The sequence below is a fragment of the Asterias amurensis genome, chromosome 8, assembly GCF_032118995.1.
Source record: "Asterias amurensis chromosome 8, ASM3211899v1".
Taxonomy (NCBI): Eukaryota; Metazoa; Echinodermata; class Asteroidea; order Forcipulatida; family Asteriidae; genus Asterias; species Asterias amurensis.
The window spans coordinates 10,346,867-10,359,316 of NC_092655.1; the positions used below are offsets into that span (position 1 = coordinate 10,346,867).

Below are 12,450 nucleotides of genomic sequence, written 5' to 3' on the forward strand. Positions count from 1 at the left end.
AAAAGCCGAATTAGAGTGATTACTTCTTGCGGATACCCCACTCGAGTGTGCCGGTGCAAATTTGAACCCCGTCAATGTTTTACTTTGGCGGTAATCGACGATTTTTGGTCAAATTATGACGTCACTTTTGCACCAAAAAGTTGTAATTCCCAAGGTTTTGCGAATTTTGCATGACTCCACACAGGAAAGTTGTTCAGGATGCTCAACTTGGTCGATTTGCACCGTCAAAACGGGATTTCCAGAGTTGACTATTAGAAAAACAAGATGGCCGCTCTTCCCTTTTCCCTGCCCGGGGAATAAAATTTTTAATTTTCGAGCTCCCGAAAAGCCGAATTAGCGTGATTACTTCTTGCGGATACCCCACCCGAGTGTGCCGGTGCAAATTTGAACCCCGTCAATGTTTTACTTTGGCGGTAATCGAAGATTTTTGGTCAAATTATGACGTCACTTTTGCACCAAAAAGTTGTAATTCCCAAGGTTTTGCGAATTTTGCATGACTCCACACAGGAAAGTTGTTCAGGATGCTCAACTTGGTCGATTTGCACCGTCAAAACGCGATTTCCAGAGTTGACTATTAGGAAAACAAGATGGCCGCTCTTCCCTTTTTCCTGCCCGGGGAATAACCTTTTTAATTTTCGTGGCACCCCGAAAAACCGAATTAGCGTGATTACTTCTTGCGGATACCCCACCCGAGTGTGCCGGTGCAAATTTGAACCCCGTCAATGTTTTACTTTGGCGGTAATCGAAGATTTTTGGTCAAATTATGACGTCACTTTTGCACCAAAAAGTTGTAATTCCCAAGGTTTTGCGAATTTTGCATGACTCCACACAGGAAAGTTGTTCAGGATGCTCAACTTGGTCGATTTGCACCGTCAAAACGCGATTTCCAGAGTTGACTATTAAAAAAACAAGATGGCCGCTCTTCCCTTTTTCCTGCCCGGGGAATAACCTTTTTAATTTTCGTGGCACCCCGAAAAACCGAATTAGCGTGATTACTTCTTGCGGATACCCCACCCGAGTGTGCCGGTGCAAATTTGAACCCCGTCAATGTTTTACTTTGGCGGTAATCGAAGATTTTTGGTCAAATTATGACGTCACTTTTGCACCAAAAAGTTGTAATTCCCAAGGTTTTGCGAATTTTGCATGACTCCACACAGGAAAGTTGTTCAGGATGCTCAACTTGGTCGATTTGCACAGTCAAAACGCGATTTCCAGAGTTGACTATTAGTAAAACAAGATGGCCGCTCTTCCCTGTTCCCTGCCCGGGGAATAAACTTTTTAATTTTCGAGCTCCCGAAAAGCCGAATTAGCGTGATTACTTCTTGCGGATACCCCACTCGAGTGTGCCGGTGCAAATTTGAACCCCGTCAATGTTTTACTTTGGCGGTAATCGACGATTTTTGGTCAAATTATGACGTCACTTTTGCACCAAAAAGTTGTAATTCCCAAGGTTTTGCGAATTTTGCATGACTCCACACAGGAAAGTTGTTCAGGATGCTCAACTTGGTCGATTTGCACCGTCAAAACGCGATTTCCAGAGTTGACTATTAGTAAAACAAGATGGCCGCTCTTCCCTGTTCCCTGCACGGGGAATAACCTTTTTAATTTTCGTGGCACCCCGAAAAGCCGAACTAGCGTGATTACTTCTTGCGGATACCCCACCCGAGTGTGCCGGTGCAAATTTGAACCACGCCAATGTTTTACTTTGGCGCTAATCGACGATTTTTGGTCAAATTATGACGTCACTTTTGCACCAAAAAGTTGTAATTCCCAAGGTTTTGCGAATTTTGCATGACTCCACACAGGAAAGTTGTTCAGGATGCTCAACTTGGTCGATTTGCACCGTCAAAACGCGATTTCCAGAGTTGACTATTAGAAAAACAAGATGGCCGCTCTTCACTTTTCCCTACTCGGGGAATAAACTTTTTAATTTTCGAGCTCCCGAAAAGCCGAATTAGCGTGATTACTTCTTGCGGATACCCCACTCGAGTGTGCCGGTGCAAATTTGAACCCCGTCAATGTTTTACTTTGGCGGTAATCGACGATTTTTGGTCAAATTATGACGTCACTTTTGCACCAAAAAGTTGTAATTCCCAAGGTTTTGCGAATTTTGCATGACTCCACACAGGAAAGTTGTTCAGGATGCTCAACTTGGTCGATTTGCACAGTCAAAACGCGATTTCCAGAGTTGACTATTAGAAAAACAAGATGGCCGCTCTTCCCTTTTTCCTGCCCGGGGAATAACCTTTTTAATTTTCGAGCTCCTGAAAAACTGAATTAGCGTGATTACTTCTTGCGGATACCCCACCCGAGTGTGCCGGTGCAAATTTGAACCCCGTCAATGTTTTACTTTGGCGGTAATCGAAGATTTTTGGTCAAATTATGACGTCACTTTTGCACCAAAAAGTTGTAATTCCCAAGGTTTTGCGAATTTTGCATGACTCCACACTGGAAAGTTGTTCAGGATGCTCAGCTTGGTCGATTTGCACCGTCAAAACGCGATTTCCAGAGTTGACTATTAGTAAAACAAGATGGCCGCTCTTCCCTTTTCCCTGCCCGGGGAACAAACTTTTTAATTTTCGAGCTCCCGAAAAGCCGAATTAGCGTGATTACTTCTTGCGGATACCCCACTCGAGTGTGCCGGTGCAAATTTGAACCCCGTCAATGTTTTACTTTGGCGGTAATCGACGATTTTTGGTCAAATTATGACGTCACTTTTGCACCAAAAAGTTGTAATTCCCAAGGTTTTGCGAATTTTGCATGACTCCACACAGGAAAGTTGTTCAGAATGCTCAACTTGGTCGATTTGCACCGTCAAAACGCGATTTCCAGAGTTGACCATTAGAAAAACAAGATGGCCGCTCTTCCCTTTTCCCTGCCCGGGGAATAAACTTTTTAATTTTCGAGCTCCCGAAAAGCCGAATTAGCGTGATTACTTCTTGCGGATACCCCACTCGAGTGTGCCGGTGCAAATTTGAACCCCGTCAATGTTTTACTTTGGCGGTAATCGACGATTTTTGGTCAAATTATGACGTCACTTTTGCAACAAAAAGTTGTAATTCCCAAGGTTTTGCGAATTTTGCATGACTCCACACAGGAAAGTTGTTCAGGATGCTCAACTTGGTCGATTTGCACCGTCAAAACGCGATTTCCAGAGTTGACTATTAGAAAAACAAGATGGCCGCTCTTCCCTTTTTCCTGCCCGGGGAATAACCTTTTTAATTTTCGTGGCACCCCGAAAAGCCGAACTAGCGTGATTTCTTCTTGCGGATACCCCACCCGAGAGTGCCGGTGCAAATTTGAACCACGCCAAAGTTTTGCTTTGGCGGTAATCGACGATTTTTGGTCAAATTATGACGTCACTTTTGCACCAAAAAGTTGTAATTCCGAAGGTTTTGCGAATTTTGCATGACTCCACACAGGGACGTTGTTCAGGATGCTCAACTTGGTCGATTTGCACCGTCAAAACGCGATTTCCAGAGTTGACTATTAGAAAAACAAGATGGCCGCTCTTCCCTTTTTCCTGCCCGGGGAATAACCTTTTTAATTTTCGTGGCACCCCGAAAAACCGAATTAGCGTGATTACTTCTTGCGGATACCCCACCCGAGTGTGCCGGTGCAAATTTGAACCCCGTCAATGTTTTACTTTGGCGGTAATCGAAGATTTTTGGTCAAATTATGACGTCACTTTTGCACCAAAAAGTTGTAATTCCCAAGGTTTTGCGAATTTTGCATGACTCCACACAGGAAAGTTGTTCAGGATGCTCAACTTGGTCGATTTGCACCGTCAAAACGCAATTTCCAGAGTTGACTATTAAAAAAACAAGATGGCCGCTCTTCCCTTTTTCCTGCCCGGGGAAATAACCTTTTTAATTTTCGTGGCACCCCGAAAAACCGAATTAGCGTGATTACTTCTTGCGGATACCCCACCCGAGTGTGCCGGTGCAAATTTGAACCCCGTCAATGTTTTACTTTGGCGGTAATCGAAGATTTTTGGTCAAATTATGACTTCACTCTTGCACCAAAAAGTTGTAATTCCCAAGGTTTTGCGAATTTTGCATGACTCCACACAGGAAAGTTGTTCAGGATGCTCAACTTGGTCGATTTGCACCGTCAAAACGCGATTTCCAGAATTGACTATTAGAAAAACAAGATGGCCGCTCTTCCCTTTTCCCTGCCCGGGGAATAAACTTTTTAATTTTCGAGCTCCCGAAAAGCCGAATTAGCGTGATTACTTCTTGCGGATACCCCACTCGAGTGTGCCGGTGCAAATTTGAACCCCGTCAATGTTTTACTTTGGCGGTAATCGACGATTTTTGGTCAAATTATGACGTCACTTTTGCACCAAAAAGTTGTAATTCCCAAGGTTTTGCGAATTTTGCATGACTCCACACAGGAAAGTTGTTCAGGATGCTCAACTTGGTCGATTTGCACCGTCAAAACGCGATTTCCAGAGTTGACTATTAGAAAAACAAGATGGCCGCTCTTCCCTTTTTCCTGCCCGGGGAATAACCTTTTTAATTTTCGTGGCACCCCGAAAAACCGAATTAGCGTGATTACTTCTTGCGGATACCCCACCCGAGTGTGCCGGTGCAAATTTGAACCCCGTCAATGTTTTACTTTGGGGGTAATCGAAGATTTTTGGTCAAATTATGACGTCACTTTTGCACCAAAAAGTTGTAATTCCCAAGTTTTGCGAATTTTGCATGACTCCACACAGGAAAGTTGTTCAGGATGCTCAACTTGGTCGATTTGCACCGTCAAAACGGGATTTCCAGAGTTGACTATTAGAAAAACAAGATGGCCGCTCTTCCCTTTTCCCTGCTCGGGGAATAAAATTTTTAATTTTCGAGCTCCCGAAAAGCCGAATTAGCGTGATTACTTCTTGCGGATACCCCACTCGAGTGTGCCGGTGCAAATTTGAACCCCGTCAATGTTTTACTTTGGCGGTAATCGACGATTTTTGGTCAAATTATGACGTCACTTTTGCACCAAAAAGTTGTAATTCCCAAGGTTTTGCGAATTTTGCATGACTCCACACAGGAAAGTTGTTCAGGATGCTCAACTTGGTCGATTTGCACCGTCAAAACGCGATTTCCAGAGTTGACTATTAGAAAAACAAGATGGCCGCTCTTCCCTTTTTCCTGCCCGGGGAATAACCTTTTTAATTTTCGTGGCACCCCGAAAAACCGAATTAGCGTGATTACTTCTTGCGGATACCCCACCCGAGTGTGCCGGTGCAAATTTGAACCCCGTCAATGTTTTACTTTGGCGGTAATCGAAGATTTTTGGTCAAATTATGACGTCACTTTTGCACCAAAAAGTTGTAATTCCCAAGTTTTGCGAATTTTGCATGACTCCACACAGGAAAGTTGTTCAGGATGCTCAACTTGGTCGATTTGCACCGTCAAAACGGGATTTCCAGAGTTGACTATTAGAAAAACAAGATGGCCGCTCTTCCCTTTTCCCTGCTCGGGGAATAAAATTTTTAATTTTCGAGCTCCCGAAAAGCCGAATTAGCGTGATTACTTCTTGCGGATACCCCACTCGAGTGTGCCGGTGCAAATTTGAACCCCGTCAATGTTTTACTTTGGCGGTAATCGACGATTTTTGGTCAAATTATGACGTCACTTTTGCACCAAAAAGTTGTAATTCCCAAGGTTTTGCGAATTTTGCATGACTCCACACAGTAAAGTTGTTCAGGATGCTCAACTTGGTCGATTTGCACCGTCAAAACGCGATTTCTAGAGTTGACTATTAGAAAAACAAGATGGCCGCTCTTCCCTTTTCCCTGCCCGGGGAATAAACTTTTTTAATTTTCGAGCTTCCGAAAAGCCGAATTAGCGTGATTACTTCTTGCGGATACCCCACTCGAGTGTGCCGGTGCAAATTTGAACCCCGTCAATGTTTTACTTTGGCGGTAATCGACGATTTTTGCACTTTTGCTCCAAAAAGTTGTAATTCCCAAGGTTTTGCGAATTTTGCATGACTCCACACAGGAAAGTTGTTCAGGATGCTCAACTTGGTCGATTTGCACCGTCAAAACGCGATTTCCAGAGTTGACTATTAGAAAAACAAGATGGCCGCTCTTCCCTTTTTCCTGCCCGGGGAATAACCTTTTTAATTTTCGTGGCACCCCGAAAAACCGAATTAGCGTGATTACTTCTTGCGGATACCCCACCCGAGTGTGCCGGTGCAAATTTGAACCCCGTCAATGTTTTACTTTGGCGGTAATCGAAGATTTTTGGTCAAATTATGACGTCACTTTTGCACCAAAAAGTTGTAATTCCCAAGTTTTGCGAATTTTGCATGACTCCACACAGGAAAGTTGTTCAGGATGCTCAACTTGGTCGATTTGCACCGTCAAAACGGGATTTCCAGAGTTGACTATTAGAAAAACAAGATGGCCGCTCTTCCCTTTTCCCTGCTCGGGGAATAAAATTTTTAATTTTCGAGCTCCCGAAAAGCCGAATTAGCGTGATTACTTCTTGCGGATACCCCACTCGAGTGTGCCGGTGCAAATTTGAACCCCGTCAATGTTTTACTTTGGCGGTAATCGACGATTTTTGGTCAAATTATGACGTCACTTTTGCACCAAAAAGTTGTAATTCCCAAGGTTTTGCGAATTTTGCATGACTCCACACAGGGAAGTTGTTCAGGATGCTCAACTTGGTCGATTTGCACCGTCAAAACGCGATTTCTAGAGTTGACTATTAGAAAAACAAGATGGCCGCTCTTCCCTTTTCCCTGCCCGGGGAATAAACTTTTTAATTTTCGAGCTCCCGAAAAGCCGAATTAGCGTGATTACTTCTTGCGGATACCCCACTCGAGTGTGCCGGTGCAAATTTGAACCCCGTCAATGTTTTACTTTGGCGGTAATCGACGATTTTTGGTCAAATTATGACGTCACTTTTGCACCAAAAAGTTGTAATTCCCAAGGTTTTGCGAATTTTGCATGACTCCACACAGGAAAGTTGTTCAGGATGCTCAACTTGGTCGATTTGCACCGTCAAAACGCGATTTCCAGAGTTGACTATTAGAAAAACAAGATGGCCGCTCTTCCCTTTTTCCTGCCCGGGGAATAACCTTTTTAATTTTCGTGGCACCCCGAAAAACCGAATTAGCGTGATTACTTCTTGCGGATACCCCACCCGAGTGTGCCGGTGCAAATTTGAACCCCGTCAATGTTTTACTTTGGCGGTAATCGAAGATTTTTGGTCAAATTATGACGTCACTTTTGCACCAAAAAGTTGTAATTCCCAAGGTTTTGCGAATTTTGCATGACTCCACACAGGAAAGTTGTTCAGGATGCTCAACTTGGTCGATTTGCACCGTCAAAACGCGATTTCCAGAGTTGACTATTAAAGATGGACTATAACGGTACTCCTACATTAAAATCACTATCAGAACTTGTTTATGTTGTGTTCAGCTATCAATTCATTGTTGTGGTCATGTTTTTCTCCAAATAATTTTGCTACAATTTGACCGAAAAAATTTGACCTCGATTCTTCGATTTTGAAATTTCCCGCCCTGGACTGGTTCCCGGCTATTAAACCAACACTGAAATCCAAGCGGATTTGTAAACCAGCGGACGTCATGAACGCGGTCAAAAAATGGTGATGTCATACCCATGAAGCAACGAGAGTAAACAAAGATTACGCCATGTTACTCCGTGTGTTGTGTATGCGTTTTCATCCACACTAAAGGCGTGCGTGTGTGCTACGAAGCTTTTTGTTTCTAATGTATCAGCTATAAATACTGCCGACTATTTGGTTGTTTGTGGATGCACTAGAAGTTTCAAAGTTTGTGTAAGAAGCCTGGATCGATTCCGAAATTTAAACCTCTAAGCATCGCCAGAGAATTCAGGGGGATCTTCTACCACCAGGCCCCAGCCAGTGCTGCTTGTGCATGCTACGACGTCGGCGGGGTCCCTCTGCCGTGGCCCTGGTCGCAAGTGGCCGTGGAACAGCAAAAGAATCAAGTGGCATTACAGAAAAGAGAGAGAGAAAAGCCTGGTAAGTACTTGTTAATAATTTTTAAAAATCTACTACTGAGAAACTATCTCCATTATTAATTCAGGCCCATTACATGTACATGTAATTGTAATCAGAAAAATAGTAAACAATCTCTACCCTTTTCATGCAAGGAACAATCATCTTGTTGTCAAATGACACGATGTGCATGCTCTGAATCTGACCCGACTACCATAAAATAGCTACATAGTGTATTGACTCTGTTGAGTGATGAATCCATGTAGCCACCCAAGTGCTTTAGGCATGTTTATGCCCTGGTTTACACTTTCTGGCATGTTCATGCTCAACCATGTGTGAACACTATATTAATCCATTTAAAAAGTTGATTGTTACAGTTAACAGTTTATTGGCCTCGCTGACATGTATTTATATTGGTCTATACTGGATTGCTGGACATTGTTTTTGCCAAAGCTGCCTAAGAATTGTTTGCTTTTTTTTTAAGGCACAGCTCAAAAATATGTTCAAACTCCCATCCATATAATTGCCCATCCATGGTCATTCAGAATTTTTCTCTCCTAATTCAGGAATTACCAATTCCAGAGAAGTTTAGTCTGAAGTTTTCCTATAGCTGTGTTTATTGGCTTGGCACGGTTAATTATGGAGTGTTTACTATATTTGCATTTGTAAAATAAGGCCAGTTCTTTTTCAGCACTAGTTTTTTTGTTTATTTATTTATTTTTTGTTTTTATATTTTTTTGTACAGAAATAACTCGCAGCTCTACACTACAATGAGAATGCAGGACAAAGACAATGCAGTACGAAGACATGCTAGCCAGAACTAGAAATGGAGACCTAAGATTCTCAATAGCACTTTAGGTAAGTAGTAGGCCTATGCATGCAAATTTTCAGAGGATGAGATGATTTCTTCATTTTTAGTTTTTCAGCTGCCCCTTTGAAAACTGTTCACGGTGGAGGGGGGGGGGGGGGGGAGGGGATGGGGTGTTGAATCGCAAACCCCCCCCCCCCCCCACCCCGATCTGTACCTGAACAGTTTTGTACTAGGTGTAGATCTGGGGGAGGGGGTGGTTGGAGGTCATGTTTTCTATCAGACATAAAGAAAACCTGCCCCCTTGGTTTTGTTGCATGTGGACTCCTTTTGTACTGGTTTTGCGTTAACTCCTGTAAGGTTCTTTTCAAAACTACGCAAACTCAAAGAGAGATTGTCAGTACATGGTGTTACGTCAAACCTTCCGAGATTGTATTTCTGCCTTGTAAATTTTCAAGAAATCCCACATAACGATTATTTGGTTTTGTTTTTTATTTTTCATTAAACAGATACGCATAGAATGCATGCACAATGCACTTGTTCATTGTCAGCAGGGTGACAAGACACGAAAACAACTCCATCCGCAGCTGATGTGTAACCCCCGTGTCATTGACATCAACCTTCACCAGCCGGAAAAGGATGCAACAGCTTTTTTTTTTTTGGGGGGTGGGGGTTCAAAGGTAGTGGGTTCAACTTTGTTTGAAGAAAGAATGACCTGTGTCCAGTTTCATGGATCTGTTCATCACCAAATTCTGCGCTTATGATCACCGTTCTCTGCTTACGTCCAAACGCTAAATTTCTGAGCTTACTTTGTAAGCGTAGAATGCCTGGTATAAACCAACTATGCACCCATGACCGGCAAAAGCCAAAATTCGCTGGTAACCTGTGAAACGCGCTTGATGTAAGCACAGAATTCCCTGCTTTCGCAAGTGCCGATTCTTTGTTTACAGTATGCAGATCCATGAAACTGGGCCCTAGCTAGCCTGTACACATTGATTTTTTGGTGCTTTTTTTTTGGTGGGGGGGGGGGGGGTCCATGGTAGTAAAATCAACTTTGTTTAAAGAAAGAATGACCTATGCCCAATTTCATGGATCTGTTCACCACCAAAATGTGCGCTATGGTCACGGTTCTCTGCTTACGTCCAAAGGCTAAATTTCTGCGCTTAATACTTTGTAAGCGTAGAATGCCTGGTATAAACCAAGTATGCACCCATGACCCGCAAAAGCCAAAATTTGCTGGTAACCTGTGAAACACGCTTGACGTAAGCACAGAATTTCCTGCTTCCGCAAGTGTCGATTCTTTGTTTACAGTAAGCAGATCCATGAAATTGGGCCCTAGCTTGTACACATTGATGTGGGTTTTTATTTTATTTTTTATATATATATTTTTTTTTTGGGGGGGGGTAACCAGGGTAGTACAATCAACTTTGTTTAAAAACAGAATGACAATGTCTGTACACAATGATTTTATTATATTCTTTTAATGTACAACTTAATTTACAATTTACAAAGAGAACCACAGCTAACTAGGTACATATTATGGCTTAGGTTTTCTTTTTTTGGGGGTAGGGGCGTTGACAGGGTTGTATAGTTAACTTTTTTTGATGACGGAATGTTCAGATGATTTCGCTATCACTAGGCAACCTTTTTTCAATTTTGATATTTTAAACTCAAAAATAAACTATTGTCGTTTGCAAATACATACAGTTTTAGTGTTGTCGTTATTATGGAGGTGTACATGGCTTCTATTTTTTGTTTTGTTTTTATATTTCTGCCAACCAAGTTGAATGTTGTTACCATGTTAATCATAGTGTATTGTTGACAACAGGGGACAAGTTTATTGCACATAAGTGCTAAATTAATCAATTTGAACCACACACCTAATTTTATAAGCCATAGTAATTTACATTTTGTGTCTTTCAGAGGGGTGGGTGGTTCAAATTAAATTAATCAATTTGAACCACCCACCCATCTGAAAGAAACAAAATGAAATAATATACATGTACATTTATACGTAAATTATTATGGCTTATCAAATTATTTCTCACTCCCTCCGGATCATTATAACTTGGAAAATTGTTACGACTGAAGACAAATAAACCAAAGCAAAGCTGCCTAATCCGTTGGTGGATACGAAAATCCTTCCACTGTACTGTACACGAGGGTTTGGAAACGTCCTTCGTGTTGCTGCCATCAAACATGATGTCAGTGACAGCGGTTGAACGGACAAGATAGTCCTAAGCTCACCACTTGCTGATAATCATCATTGCAGTGTTTTCTGTAAAACAAAACAAAAGAATTCATACAAAATTATTAACAAAAGAATTCATACAAAATTATTAACAACAGATTTGTGGTTTGCATGGTGAAGTGTTAATATTGCATGTGTGTACCTGAATTGCTTTAAAACTATACCCATGCCAGAAGGCAATCATAATCCAAAGTAGCAGTTACATACATGTACATGAGATATTTGTGTAGATGCACATGTGTCAACCACCATGCAGTTACTTGGTGGAGAAAAACAACAACATAGGTTATCTACAATATCAGTTTAAATTGATAATGTATGAATTTTGCCAACAAAGTATAAAACGCAAGACAAAAATTACCCCTCCCCTCACATTTCTGTACTGCCCAAGTCAGTGCATGTGTTGTTCACATACATGTATTATAACGTGAATGGAGGTAAACAATAAACCTTGTCCATCATGTTCGTTCATGTTTTAATTTAGTCAAGGATAGCCTTCAACTATTTTTGGGAGCAGAAATAAACTGATCAAACGAAGCATCATTCAGTATAATTCATGAAACGTTTTGTGGCCTTACCAGTCTGTCTTTAGCCGTCGATCATCAGGGTTTGGCTCATCGTCTTCGGCCTGACGATCATCGTCCCCGGGCTGGTTAACTACATGTACTCATAACACGTCTTCGGCTTCTCTCTCGTCCGGTGAGCTCCCCTTATCGCTAGAGCCCTCACTTTCCTCTGAAGTGCCTCCCTAAAATGCCTTGTCCTCATCTATACTGTGGTTTTCCCGAGACCCGCTGCCATCGGACAGTTTCACTGTTTTTTTGTGTCAAAAGAAATGCAGCCTATAGTGTCCGATGTTATTCCACATTCAATGCACATGTAAAATGCACGCACACGATCGACCTGACACACTGTGTACAGAGCTTCGGTACGTGGTGTGACGTCACACACTGTGTATGAATGGTTCGTGGGTCACCGGCTTTTGCCGAAACTGAGTTTTCTGGGTCGGAGTACGCCGCGCGAATTCGTGTTTTTTTTGCATGAAGGTAAAGGTTTTATTGAATACTACTAAAATATCAGTCCTTATTTTACATTTCTTGTACAAAAATAGTAATATTGGCTATATCAATAATCTGTTATAGTCCACCTTTAAAAAAACAAGACGGCCGCTCTTCCCTTTTTCCTGCCCGGGGAATAAACTTTTTAATTTTCGTGGCACCCCGAAAAACCGAATTAGCGTGATTACTTCTTGCGGATACCCCACCCGAGTGTGCCTGTGCAAATTTGAACCCCGTCAATGTTTTACTTTGGCGGTAATCGAAGATTTTTGGTCAAATTATGACGTCACTTTTGCACCAAAAAGTTGTAATTCCCAAGGTTTTGCGAATTTTGCATGACTC

General features: G+C 42.1%; 2 long non-coding RNA genes across 2 annotated transcripts; one reads left to right on the forward strand and one right to left on the reverse strand.

The window, feature by feature from the left end:
• Positions 1 to 7,377: 7,377 nt before the first annotated feature.
• On the forward strand, positions 7,378 to 10,918 carry LOC139941193 (uncharacterized). Its single transcript, XR_011786561.1, has 3 exons — positions 7,378 to 8,015; positions 8,737 to 8,849; positions 9,309 to 10,918. It is a non-coding gene; the product is annotated as an uncharacterized lncRNA (long non-coding RNA).
• Positions 10,159 to 12,203, reverse strand: LOC139941194 (uncharacterized). Its single transcript, XR_011786562.1, has 2 exons — positions 11,629 to 12,203; positions 10,159 to 11,077 (listed from the first exon to the last, which is right to left on the reverse strand). It is a non-coding gene; the product is annotated as an uncharacterized lncRNA (long non-coding RNA).
• Positions 12,204 to 12,450: the final 247 nt, after the last annotated feature.